The sequence below is a fragment of the Staurois parvus genome, unplaced genomic scaffold (assembly GCF_062004578.1).
Source record: "Staurois parvus isolate SC_StPar_1 unplaced genomic scaffold, SC_StPar_1.0 ptg001521l, whole genome shotgun sequence".
In the NCBI taxonomy this organism is placed as follows: domain Eukaryota; kingdom Metazoa; phylum Chordata; class Amphibia; order Anura; family Ranidae; genus Staurois; species Staurois parvus.
The window spans coordinates 20,862-32,996 of NW_028319317.1; positions in this window are offsets into that span (position 1 = coordinate 20,862).

Sequence of the window (12,135 nt, forward strand, 5' to 3'; positions counted from 1 at the left end):
TATGAGCGAGTAGACATTCCTACACAATGCAATGCCCAGGGTCTGAGCGAGTAGGCATTCCTACACAATGCAATGTCCAGGGTCTGAGTGAGTAGGCATTCCTACACAATGCAATGTCCAGGGACTGAGCGAGTAGGTATTCCTCCACAACACAATGCTCAGGGTCTGAGTGAGCAGGCGTTCCTCCACAATGCAATGCCCAGGGTCTGAGTGAGTAGGCATTCCCACACTACGCAATGCCCAGGGTCTGGGTGAGTAGGCATTCCCACACTACGCAATGCCCAGGGTCTGGGTGAGTAGGTATTCCCACACTATGCAATGCCCAGGGTCTGGGTAAGTAGGAGTTCCTACACAATGCAATGCTCAGGGTCTGAGTGAGCAGGCGTTCCTCCACAATGCAATGCCCAGGGTCTGAGTGAGTAGGCATTCCCACACTACGCAATGCCCAGGGTCTGGGTGAGTAGGAGTTCCTACACAATGCAATGCCCAGGGTCTGGGTGAGTAGGTATTCCCACACTATGCAATGCCCAGGGTCTGGGTAAGTAGGAGTTCCTACACAATGCAATGCCCAGGGTCTGGGTGAGTAGGCGTTCCTACGCAATGCAATGGCTAGGATCTGAGTTAGTAAGCATTCTGCCACAACGCAATGCTCATGGTTAGAGTGGTTAGGCATTCCCACACAATGCAATGCCCACTGTGCCGGCCATTAGCTACAGGAGGGTACCCTCGGTGGGTGATCAGCTAGTCCATAGTGAGTATAGGTGAGCCGACAGGAGAGATCTATGCAAGAAATGAGGGACTTTTCCTTGTAGGTCCTGTTCTTATTGTAGGTTTATGGACATACAATCATATAATAGACTTTTGAATGACAAAACCTTTTTTCCCCAGACAATTGGAAGACCCCAAAGGTCGTCTATCTACTCTCCTGTGAGTGTGGGTGTGTTTATGTTGGGAAGATGAAGTTGCCTTTTTGGTGCAGAGTCTATGAACATGTCACCAATATGTGCAAGAGTGATCCCGAGCTTCCTGTGGGCCATCATGTGGCCTCTGTTCATGGGGGAAATTCCCCAAAATACATTTTTTTTGCGCTAGCTCGTATCCATCCTAGTCCTTGGGGGGATTTTAATAGGTGCCTCTTACAGCGTGAGCATTGGTGGATTTATGACCTAAATGCTACCATTCCATCTGGCCTTAAATTTCAAATCATTCTTGCCATGCTTCCTCTCTGGGGGTTGTGAAAAGGATTTGTAATTGTTATTGTTTCCATCTCTTATGCTCTATGTATTGCTTGTTCCCTTTTTTCTCTTATCGCTTTCCCCTGTACAGGTCTGATTATGTATGCATTACATTTTGTACAATTATGGATTTATTGTATCTATAGGGTAGATGCCTCCTTTGCGATCTCTGGGAATCAGTGATGGGGGTCACCTGGGTGGTTGCTGCTCATCACCCAGTGCACCTGGGCTCCCTTGGTCATTGATTGAGGGAGCTCTCGTTTCCTGACCACGGTGTCATCCATTCCTTTGTTGATTTGGATGGATGCTTTGGGTGGTTGTCATGCTGAAAGATGAACTTCCTCTTCATGTTCCGCTTTCTAGCAGAAGCCTGAAGGTTTTGTGCCGATATTGACTGGTATTTGGAACTGTTCATAATTCCCTTTACCTGGACTAAGGCCCCAGTTCCAGCTGAAGAAAAACAGGTCCAAAGCATGAGGCTGCCACCACCATGCTTCACGGTGGGTATGGTGTTCTTTTGGTGATGTGCAGTGTTGTTTTTGCGCCAAACATATCTTTTGGAATTATGGCCAAAAAGTTCCACCTTGGTTCCATCAGACCAGAACACATTTTCCCACATGCTTTTGGGAGACTTCAGAATTTAGCCGGGCTTTGATGTTTTTCTTTGTAAGAAAAGTCTTCCGTCTTGTCACTGTACCCCATAGTCCAGACATATGAAGAACACGGGAGATTGGTGTCACATGGACCACACAGCCAGGACTTGCCACATATTCCTGCAGCTCCTTTCATGTTGCTGTAGGTCTCTTGGCCGCCTCCCAGACCAGTTTTCTTCTTGTCTTCATCCATTTTGGAGGGACGTCCAGTTCTTGGTGGTGTCACTGTTGGTGATGTCACTGTTGGTGATGTCACTGTTGGTAATGTCACTGCTGCGCCATATTTCCTCCACTTGATAATGACTGTCTTCACTGTGTTCCATGGTATATCTAACACCTTGGAAATTCTTTTGTACCCTTCTCTGGACTGACGCCTTTTTGATTGCTTAATTCTGAACACAGCTACATCCCCAGTTATAAGAGGGTGTGCACACTTATGCAACCACATTTTATTGTTTTATGTTTACTCCCCCCCCCCCCCCAAAAAAAAAAAAAAAAAAAAAAAGATTTGTTTGTTGTTCAACTTAATTGTACAGTTTATAGGTCACATTAAAGGTGGAAAAAGTTCTGAAATGATTTATCTTTGTCTCATTTTTTTACATCACAGAAACCTGACATTTTATCAGGGGGTGTGAAGACTTTTCTATCCACTGTAGTTCCCCTATTATACTGACAATGTCACCCATCCCCCAGCAGCATCCCCCTGTATACACGTCTCCAGACATGAGCCTGCTCTGTGCATAGTCCTACATATGTCATCAAACCTGCCCCCCCCCCCATGACCCCTATAGATCTATATTCCTGGATACTATAGGATCGCCCTCCATATGATGGGGAACATCCCTCCTAGGAGCTCTCGGAGTGACACCCAATGCGCCCCGATCAGCAAATTCTTCCCGTGTCCCCGGTAATAAAAGGCGTGTCAAAACTGTTCCTGCATGCGCTGCACCGGCCAGAGAAGATTTCTGACGCACGTTTCACCGCCATGGATGTCGTCTATGCTCTCAGACGGCAGGGATCCGGAGGGCAAACCCAGACAATTACCGCCCCACTTCATCGTCACAAAGGTCCTTATCAGGGCCGCCCACTTTCTCATACAAAGGCCTGTCTGTAGGAATCTATACATTTTTCCTGTAGTTATACGAATTTCTAGCTATTTTAGTAAAATCCGTGGGAAAGAGTTTTTAGCTGATCACTCACTATACAATCCGATTGTACAATTCGTTAGATGCAATACACCGGATGTACAATACCTGGACTTCTCATATATACATCCTCTCAGCTCGCTGAAGGTTTAGTTCTTATTGTTTATGTAGGTTGTTGAGTCACCGAGAAACCATGTATTTATTCAGTAAAAATCGATGAGACCGATCGCAGTGTTGTGGATCGCTCATCTTTCCTCCATTCCTCGGACCATTCTGGGGACCTCCAGGGACCCCCCCAGGTGACGGAGGGCTGCTTTGTAATTACAAACCTCCATCCCGATCTCCAATGTTTCCTGTCCTGCACTCCACTAATACATGGTCTGTCTTCTGTCTCAGGGGGGTCCAGAGGCAGACTGACAACTCATGGGGCCCCCGGGCAATAGGAGATCATGGGGCCCCTGTGTCCTTGCCCACACTTAAACTACACCCAAAAAAGCCTATGAAAGGTACCAGGGGCATCTCATGGGGCCCCCTACTGTCCCCGGGCCTTCAGGCAGTGCCCGAGTGCTCAAATGGTCAGTCCACCCCTGAGGGTGTCATTTGGAGACAGAGAGTAGAATGATTTCCCTCTGGCGCCATCTTGTGGACAAATACAGGTATAACATCGCCCTTTGAAAAGCCGGTCCGCTCTCTGTCTCCATCCTGTGGTGAGGTTTGGCTATGACATCGCCTATTGTTCAATCACTTACCTTGCGCCATCTTGTGGACAAATACAGGTATAACATCGCCTATTAAATCATTCAGCTCTCTGGCTCCATCCATTTACTCTTGCAGTGCTGGGAGGCATTATTGTATTCTAATTCCTGGGGGTGGGCATTACCATAAAAATAAACCTGACTCATATCTTTAGAGTTATTTAAATAAAATATTTATTTTACAAATAATTCTTTTTTTTTTTAAATGTATTGCACACAACAAAGGAACAAATACATGACCAATATACACCCTGTCACCACATTGCCCCCAAGATATACACTATATTGCCCCAAGTATTGGGCCGCCGGCCTTTCTACACACATGACCTTTAATGGCCTCCCAGTCTTGGTCCGTAGGGTTCAATATTGAGTTGGCTCCGCCCTTTGCAGCTATAACAGCTTCAACTCTTCTGGGAAGGCCGTCCTCAAGGTTTAAGAGGGTGTCTATGGGAAGGTTGGACCATTCTTCCAGAAGCACATTTGTCAGGTCAGGCACTGATGTCGAGGGAGGAGGCCTGGCTCCCAGTCTCCACTTCTATGGTGTTGAGGTCAGGACTCTGTGCAGGCCAGTCAAGTTCCTCCACCTCAAACTGGCTCCTCCATGTCTTTATGGACCTTGCTTTGTGCACTGGTGCGCAGTCATGTTGGAAAAGGAAGGGGCCATCCCCAAACTCTTCCCACAAAGTTGGGAGCATGAAATTGTCCAAAATGTCGCCTTAAGAGTTCCCTTCACTGGAACTAGGGGGCCAAGGCGACCCCCTGAAAAACAACCCCACACCATAATCCCCCCTCCACCAAACTTTACACTTGGCACAATGTAGTCAGGCAAGTACAGCTCTCCTGGCCACCGCCAAACCCAGACACATCCATCGGATTGCCAGACAGATAAGCATGATTGGTCACTCCAGAGAACACGTCTCCACTGCTCTAGAGTCCAGTGGCGGCGTGCTTTACACCATGGCATCTGACGCTTTGCATTGCACTTGGTGATGTAAGGCTTGGATGCAGCTGCTCGGCCATGGAAACCCATTCTATGAAGCTCTCTACGCACTGTTGTTGGGCTCATCTGAAGGCCACACCAAGTTTGGAGGTCTTTAGCTATTGACTCTGCAGACAGTTGGCGACTTCTGCGCACTGTGCGCTTCAGCATACGCTGACCCCGCCCTGTCATGTGACGTGGCCTACCACTTGGTGGCTGAGTGGCTGTAGTTCCCAGTTGCTTCCACTTTGTTATAATCCCACTAACTAGGGATTTTTGTTCAGCGGGAATGCGGGGGAATGCAATGTCGGCACCTCCAGCACTGGATGTATGTAATGGCAGGGGGTGCCGGGGTGTGCTGGAGGGTCTATTTATGCTGGAGGGGATCTATTGTTGCTGGAGGGGATCTATTTTTTACATGGTGGTCCATTGTTGCTGGGGAGGTCTGTTGTTGCTGGGGAGGTGTTATGCTGCTGGGGGGTCAATTGTTGCTGAATGGGATCTACTGCTGAGAGAGCGGTCTACTGTTGCTGGCTACTGTGTGATCTATTGTTGCTGGAGATATTTATTGTTGCTGGTGGGGGGCCTATTGTTGCTGCAGGGCTTATATTATTGGAGGGGGGGGCAATTGTTGCTGGAAGGGATCTACTGGCGAGGGAGAGGTCTATTTTCTCAGAGAATTGACCGTGGAATATTTAGTAGCCAGGAAATGTCATGGATGGATGGATTGCACAGGTGACAACCTATCACAGGACCACGCTTGGAGTCACTGAGCTCCTGAGAGCGACCCATTCTTTCACCAATGTTTGTAGAAGCATCTGCATGCCTAGGGGATGATTGTATACACCTGTGTCCATGGAGGGGATCGGAGCACCTGTGACCAGTGGTGTATTTTGGTTTTGTGCTGCCCTAGGCAAGACTAAAATCAGGCACCCCCCCATCTAAATTTGTTCTACCCCTTCCTATTTAAGAACCTCCCCTTCATCTGCAAACCCCACCCCTTCATCTTAAAGCTCCTCCTCTTCCTATTAGAGCTCCATCCACTGACAACAACGATTGGGCGCTATTCCTTCCACTGACACCAATGATGGAGCACTATTCCTCCCACTGACACCAATGATGGGGCACTATTCCTTCCACTGACACCAATGATAGGGCACTATTCCTCCCACTGACACCAACGATGGTGCCCCATCATTGGTATCAGTGGGAGGAATAGTGCCCCATCATTGGTGTCCCTGGGAGGAATAGTGCCCCATCATTGGTGTCAGTGGGGGGAATAGTGCCCCAGCATTGGTGTCAGTGGGAGGAATAGTGCCCCATCATTAGTGTCAGTGTGGGAGGAATAGTGCCCCATCATTGGTGTCAGTGGGAGGAATAGTGCCCCATCATTGGTGTCAGTGGGAGGAATAGTGCCCCATCATTGGTGTCAGTGGGAGGAATAGTGCCCAATCATTTGTGTCAGTGGGAGGAATAGTGCCCCATTATTGGTGTCAGTGTGTGGGGAATAGTGCCCCATCATTGGTGTGAGTGGGAGGAATAGTTCTCATCATTGGTGTCAGTGGGAGGAATAGTGCCCCATCATTGGTGTCCCTGGGAGGAATAGTGCCCCATCATTGGTGTCCCTGGGAGGAATAGTGCCCCATCATTGGTGTCAGTAGGAGGAATAGTGCCCCATCATTAGTGTCAGTGTGGGAGGAATAGTGCCCCATCATTGGTGTCAGTGGGAGGAATAGTGCCCCATCATTGGTATCAGTGGGAGGAATAGTGCCCCATCATTGGTGTCAGTGGGAGGAATAGTGCCCCATCATTGGTGTCAGTGGGAGGAATAGTGCTCCATCATTGGTGTCAGTGGGAGGAATAGTGCCCCATCATTGGTGTCAGTGGAGGGAATAATGATCCATCATTGGTGTCAGTGGGGGGAATAGTGCCCCATCATTGGTATCAGTGGGAGGAGTAGTGCCCCATCATTGGTATCAGTGGGAGGAATAGTGCCCCATCATTGGTATCAGTGGGAGGAATAGTGCCCCATCATTGGTATCAGTGGGAGGAATAGTGCCCCATCATCGGTGTCAGTGGAGGGAATAGTGCCCCATCATTGGTATCAGTGGGAGGAATAGTGCCCCATCATTGGTGTCAGTGGGAGGAATAGTGCCCCATCATCGGTGTCAGTGAGGGGAATAGTGCCCCATCATTGATATCAGTGGGAGGAATAGTGCCACATTGTTGGTGTCAGTGGGAGGAATAGTGCCCCATCATTGGTGTCAGTGAGGGGAATAGTGCCCCATCATTGATATCAGTGGGAGGAATAGTGCCACATTGTTGGTGTCAGTGGGAGGAATAGTACCCCATCATTGGTGTCAGTGGGAGGAATAGTACCCCATCATTGGTGTCAGTGGGAGGAATAGTACCCCATCATTGGAGTCAGTGGGAGGAATAGTGCCCCATCATTAGTGTCAGTGGGAGGAATAGTGCCCCATCGTTGGTGTCAGTGGGGGGAGGAATAGTTCCCCATCGTTGGTGTCAGTGGGGGGGGAGGATATAGTGCCCCATCATTGGTGTCACTGGGAGGAATAGTGCCCCATCATTGGTATTAGTGACACCAATGATGGGGCACTATTCCTCCCACTGACATCAATGATACTTACCTTGCTGACTCCTGCTCCAGCCTGGGCTCGCTCCCTCCCTCTCCCATCTACAGCCAGCTTACCTGGCTGCAGCAGCACCATCTGCACGCTACAGACACTTACCTGTCAGCTGTCTTCCTTCTCCCTCGCTCGATCTTCTTTGATCTTCGCGCTGCTGCTTGGCTCCTCCTCCTCGCTGGTGATTGGCCGCCTCTGTGCCTCTCCTGAGCTACAATTCCGGCGGCCAATGTCTTTTCTGATGGTCTTAGGAGACCCCTGTGAAAGGGTTGTTCGACCCCCAAAGGGGTCGCGACCCACAGGTTGAGAACCGCTGCACTAGATGAACTGAGATATAGTCAATTAGGACATTTTGTCTCTCAACACTCCCCCAGCCACTGAGGATGGCGGAAGAGATGCTACCATTTGAAAAATTGATGAGTTCAAAGATGAATTGTAAACATATAACATGAAGGATTTATAAGATCTTATCTGAACTCATGGGAGCTGGAATTCCGACATTCTTACAAAAATGGGAAAGAGAATTGGGTATAAAAATCAAAGATCAACAGAAAAGTAAAGTGTTAAAATTAACCTCCCTAGCGGTCTGATTATGTCCATATTTCTGTGCTCAAAGCGGTACATTTTTTTGCATGGAAATATGTAGTTTTTTTATTGTCGGCCTGTAATTCTTAGGAATAACTCACTGAAATCTGTCTGAACAAGAGTCTAGTAAACATCCCGGGTGTGATCAAATTTGAAACCTGAAATCATAAATTATATTATAATAAATAATCATAAAAAATAATAATATAATAATAAATGCAATTCTAGAATATAATCAAACCAAAAACACTGAAATGTGAAATAGAGCGCCAGGTTCGCACATCGCTGAGCTCAGTCGCAGAATCGTTTTCAGTGTCTGATGAGGAATTTCCCCCACGAATCATTATCACTCAATTCTGCAAGTGGTTCTGATTTACTATCGCTGTTCTCTAGCCGGTCTAAAACCGCGTCTGACCTAAAGGGACGCTTTTTGGACGCCATGGACGTTTCTCAGTTTCCAGGCAGAAAGAACAGTAAAAATGCAGGCAGGGCGCCGGACAAAGCACTCGGGACAAAATGTATGTGAAATGTTTTGATACAGGAATGTTATACTATGTGATTTTAGTGTATTCAGTGAATGTCACTTTTTAACATTTTTCCATTTCCCGCCAGTTCCATCCCCCGTACGTCCCGACACTTGCAGGGCCTGGAAGACAGATGCTAGCGGAGATGCTGCAGGGGGGACATCACGGGAGCGCAGGACAAGGTAAGTGCTGGAGGGATCCCGGAGCAACGCTGCAGGGTATTCCCGAGTGTAGCTCAGGTTCCCGCTTTTGGTACTGAGAGTTTACCCCGAGCTACACTCGGGAATACCGCCAGGGAGGTTAATACACAGGGAGATTTTGGGGACCTCAATCCAGAAGGACCCCTGGGGGTGTCTTTTCCATAAAACAGAGTTGCCAGTAAAACAATATAAAAATAATATACTGTATTATCTATTGAGTGCGGCAAAGAGCTTGATTCCCAAATATTGGCAATCCCAGGATCCCCCAACAATGAAGGACTGGATCAATAGAATTGAGTATATCAATAGGATGGAGGAGTTGTGTTGTATTGAAGAGGATAAAGTGGAAGTGTTTACAGAAAAGCGGAGAGGGGGGTATGATTTTAAAACATCGGGAAAATATGTTAAAATGAAGGGTGATTTGGTAATTGAGTTGGAGAAGCGAAACGATTAAACACATAAATGGAAGTAGATCGGTATACAGAAAGGGAAAGAGAGTCTATCAGCACGGCACATCCTGACTTGGCAATATTTCCCCCACTCTTCCTTGCAAAAACCCCCCAAATCTGTCAGATTGCGTGTCATCTCCTGCGCACAGCCCTCTTCAGATCACCCCACAGATCTTCCATCGGATTCAGGTCTGGGCTCTGGCTGGGCCATTCCAAAACTTCCCTCATCTTCTGGTGAATCCATTCCTTTGTTGATTTGGATGGATGCTTTGGGTGGTTGTCATGCTGAAAGATGAACTTCCTCTTCATGTTCAGCTTTCTAGCAGAAGCCTGAAGGTTTTGTGCCGATATTGACCGGTATTTGGAACTGTTCATAATTCCCTCCACCTGGACTAAGGCCCCAGTTCCAGCTGAAGAAAAACAGGCCCAAAGCATGAGGCTGCCACCACCATGCTTCACGGTGGGTATGGTGTTCTTTTGGTGGTGTGCAGTGTTGTTTTTGCGCCAAACATATCTTTTGAAATTATGGCCAAAAAGTTCCACCTTGGTTCCATCAGACCAGAACACATTTTCCCACATGCTTTTGGGAGACTTCAGATGTGTTTTTTTCAGAATTTAGCCGGGCTTGGATGTTTTTCTTTGTAAGAAAAGTCTTCCGTCTTGTCCCTCTACCCCATAGCCCAGACATATGAAGAACACGAGAGATTGGTGTCACATGGACCACACAGCCAGGACTTGCCACATATTCCTGCAGCTCCTTTCATGTTGCTGTAGGTCTCTTGGCCGCCTCCCAGACCAGTTTTCTTCTTGTCTTCATCCATTTTGGAGGGACGTCCAGTTCCTGGTGGTGTCACTGTTGGTGGTGCCACTGTTGGTGATGTCACTGTTGGTGGTGTCACTGTTGGTGATGTCACTGTTGGGGATGTCACTGTTGGTGGTGTCACTGTTGGTGGTGTCACTGTTGGTGGTGTCACTGTTGGTGATGTCACTGCTGCGCCATATTTCCTCCACTTGATAATGACTGTCTTCACTGTGTTCCATGGTATATCTAATGCCTTGGAAATTCTTTTGTACCCTTCTCCTGACTGACACCTTTTAACAGTGAGATTCCTCTGATGCTTTGGAAGCTCTCTGCAGACCATGGCTTTTGCTGTAGGATGCGACTAAGAAAATGTCAGAAAAGACCAACTAGAACAGCTGAACTTTATTTGGGGTTAATCAGAGGCACTTTAAATGATGTCGGTGTGTACTGACTCCTATGTCACATGATTTTGAATGTGATCGCTTAATTCTGAACACAGCTACATCCCCAGTTATAAGAGGGTGTGCACACTTATGCAACCACATTTTATTGTTTTATGTTTACTCCCCCCCCCAAAAAAAAAAAAAGATTTCAGTTTGTTGTTCAACTTAATTGTACAGTTTATAGGTCACATTAAAGGTGGAAAAAGTTCTGAAATGATTTATCTTTGTCTCATTTTTTTACATCACAGAAACCTGACATTTTATCAGGGGGTGTGAAGACTTTTCTATCCACTGTAGTTCCCCTATTATACTGACAATGTCACCCATCCCCCAGCAGCATCCCCCTGTATACACGTCTCCAGACATGAGCCTGCTCTGTGCATAGTCCTACATATGTCATCAAACCTGCCCCCCCCCATGACCCCTATAGATCTATATTCCTGGATACTATAGGATCGCCCTCCATATGATGGGGAACATCCCTCCTAGGAGCTCTCAGTGTGACACCCAATGCACCCCGATCAGCAAATACTTCCCGTGTCCCTGGTAATAAAAGGCGTGTCAAAACTGTTCCTGCATGCGCTGCACCGGCCAGAGAAGATTTCTGTCGCGCGTTTCACCGCCATGGATGTCGTCTATGCTCTCAGACGGCAGGGACGCACTCTCTACAGATCCGGAGGGCAATCCCAGACAATTACCGCCCCGCTTCATCGTCACAAAGGTCCTTCTCAGGGCCGCCCACCTTCTCATACAAAGGCCTGTCTGTAGGAATCTATACATTTTTCCTGTAGTTATACAAATTTCTAGCTATTTTAGTAAAATCCGTGGGGAAAGAGTTTTTAGCTGATCACTCACCATACAATCCGATTGTACAATTCGTTAGATGCAATACACCGGATGTACAATACCTGGACTTCTCATATATACATCCTCTCAGCTCGCTGAAGGTTTAGTTCTTATTGTTTATGTAGGTTGTTGAGTCACCGAGAAACCATGTATTTATTCAGTAAAAATCGATGAGACCGATTGCAGTGTTGTGGATCTCTCATCTTTCCTCCATTCTTCGGACCATTCTGGGGACCTCCAGGGGCCCCCCCAGGTGACGGAGGGCTGCTTTGTAATTATAAACCTTCATCCCGATCACCAATGTTTCCTGTCCTGCACTCCACTAATACATGGTCTGTCTTCTGTCTCAGGGGGGTCATTTTCCGGGTTCATTCCTTTTGTGGTCTTTTTCTTTTTTTCTTCATAGCGATTTCCTGAAGGGCGATATTATACCCATATTTGTCCACAAGATGGCGCCAGATATATGATTGAATAATGGGCGATGTTATAGCCAAACCCAACCACAGGATAAAGACAGAGAGTAGAATGATTTCCCTCTGGCGCCATCTTGTGGACAAATACAGGTATAACATCGCCCTTTGAAAAGCCGGTCCGCTCTCTGTCTCCATCCTGTGGTGAGGTTTGGCTATGACATCGCCTTTTATTCAATCATTTATCTGTCGCCATCTTGTGGACAAATACAGATATAACATCGCCTATTGAATCATTCAGCTCTCTGGCTCCATCCATTTACTCTTGCAGTGCAGGGAGGCATTATTGTATTCTAATTCCTGGGGGTGGGCTTTAACATAGAAATAAACCTGACTCATATCTTTTGAGTTATTTCAATAAAATATTTATTTTACAAATAATACCGTTTTTTTGTTTTTTTTTT